Here is a 2,500-nt window from a genome sequence, read left to right as displayed (position 1 = left end):
CCGCCTCCGTCAGCCGGCGCGCCTGCCACTGGGCGCCCCCACCAGCCGGCTGCCGCGCGTGCGCCCACGCAGCGCGCGGCCAGCACGCCGGGCGCCCCCCCCTCACCGGCCGGGGACGGTCCCACCCAGCCACCGCCGCGTATCGCTTCATACCCACATGCCCACTCACGTTCGTGGGTATGACGGGTGTCGCTGAAGCAACCGGTTAATACCTGTACCGATCGTCGATATCAACGATTCACCTCCAGCGCGAACAACCGCGCAACAACGGATTTCCAGTTCATTTGCGTAACTTGGGCAGCAAACGTAGACATCCATCTACATTTGCGACTTCTACGAGTCTTGCATGCCTGGATGTTGTGTGTCACGACGCACTCCATCAGCATACATACACGCTGCGACGTGTGCACGAAAGAACACGTGGAAGGTGGCCAGCGTACGTATGCGAATGCCATTGCACAGCTGCGAAGCGCATTCAACACGCGAACTCCTGACCGACGAGCTAGAGGTGACAGGAGGGGAGGGGGGGGGGGGGGGCGGGGGCGATATACGTCCTATTGCAGTACACAATACAGTGGATAGCGGGACCATGTGGAAAGTAAGCAACACTCGCAAGATGTGAGGGTACGCACCGTAAAATGAATCAATACGCAGAACACCACAGTGTGCGCGAAGTGAACTATGTTGAGATGGTTGCAATTAGGCAACGCTACACGAATTCCTAGATTCATATAACTAACAATTACAGGGCAGGTTAAGGCGCAACGTGGGTTAGGTTAGGGCGCAACGTGGGTTAGGTTTGGGCGCAACGTGGGTTAGGTTAGGGCGCAACGTGGGTTAGGTTAGGGCGCAACGTGGGTTAGGTTAGGGCCCAACGTAGGTTAGGTTAGGGCGCAACGTAGGTTAGGTTAGGGCGCAACGTAGGTTAGGTTAGGGCGCAACGTAGGTTAGGTTAGGGCGCAACGTAGGTTAGGTTAGGGCGCAACGTAGGTTAGGTTAGGGCGCAACGTAGGTTAGGTTAGGGCGCAACGTGGGTTAGGTTAGGGCGCAACGTGGGTTAGGTTTGGGCGCAACGTGGGTTAGGTTAGGGCGCAACGTGGGTTAGGTTAGGGCGCAACGTGGGTTAGGTTAGGGCCCAACGTAGGTTAGGTTAGGGCGCAACGTAGGTTAGGTTAGGGCGCAACGTAGGTTAGGTTAGGGCGCAACGTAGGTTAGGTTAGGGCGCAACGTAGGTTAGGTTAGGGCGCAACGTAGGTTAGGTTAGGGCGCAACGTGGGTTAGGTTAGGGCGCAACGTGGGTTAGGTTAAGGCGCAACGTGGGTTAGGTTAGGGCGCAACGTGGGTTAGGTTAGGGCGCAACTTGGGTTAGGTTAAGGCGCAACTTGGGTTAGGTTAAGGCGCAACTTGGGTTAGGTTAAGGCGCAACTTGGGTTAGGTTAAGGCGCAACTTGGGTTAGGTTAAGGCGCAACTTGGGTTAGGTTAAGGCGCAACTTGGGTTAGGTTAAGGCGCAACTTGGGTTAGGTTAAGGCGCAACTTGGGTTAGGTTAAGGCGCAACTTGGGTTAGGTTAAGGCAGAAGTTGGGTTAGGTTAAGGCAGAAGTTGGGTTAGGTTAAGGCAGAAGTTGGGTTAGGTTAAGGCAGAAGTTGGGTTAGGTTAAGGCGCAACTTGGGTTAGGTTAAGGCGCAACTTGGGTTAGGTTAAGGCGCAACTTGGGTTAGGTTAAGGCGCAACTTGGGTTAGGTTAAGGCGCAACTTGGGTTAGGTTAAGGCGCAACTTGGGTTAGGTTAAGGCGCAACTTGGGTTAGGTTAAGGCGCAACTTGGGTTAGGTTAAGGCGCAACTTGGGTTAGGTTAAGGCAGAAGTTGGGTTAGGTTAAGGCAGAAGTTGGGTTAGGTTAAGGCAGAAGTTGGGTTAGGTTAAGGCAGAAGTTGGGTTAGGTTAAGGCAGAAGTTGGGTTAGGTTAAGGCAGAAGTTGGGTTAGGTTAAGGCAGAAGTTGGGTTAGGTTAAGGCAGAAGTTGGGTTAGGTTAAGGCAGAAGTTGGGTTAAGGGATGGTGTGTGTGGGGGGGGGGTGGGGTGGCGAGGTTCGTTGATAGTGATGGTAGTAAGTGGACGCCTGAGGCACTATCAGATATGTCACGTCAGTTGCACTTGTGGCTCATGGCAGGTGGCGCGCCCGTTCTGTGTTTGTGGCAAAGGAGTGGCACACCTGTGTCTTTCATTCCTGCCATTGTTTATGTGCTGTGAGATGCGGCAGTGTGGTGCTGTTGGGTGCACCCCTGTGTAGGACATGTGTGGGTGTTGGTGGCGTATCTGAGCAATGGTGGTTGTAGGAAGAGTGGGATATTCAGTTTTCTGGTTCGACGTCCCGGTCTGGTTATCATAGTGTGGATGGTGTACTGTGGCCGAGAGGATGCACTGGATGTTGTTCCATGCTGGTACTTAGATGTTGTGTCTGCGTCTGTTACAGGCATAGACTAGTGGGTGATGGAGTGTG

The sequence above is a fragment of the Schistocerca nitens genome, chromosome 7, assembly GCF_023898315.1.
Source record: "Schistocerca nitens isolate TAMUIC-IGC-003100 chromosome 7, iqSchNite1.1, whole genome shotgun sequence".
Classification (NCBI taxonomy): Eukaryota; Metazoa; Arthropoda; class Insecta; order Orthoptera; family Acrididae; genus Schistocerca; species Schistocerca nitens.
This window is presented reverse-complemented; position numbering follows the sequence as displayed.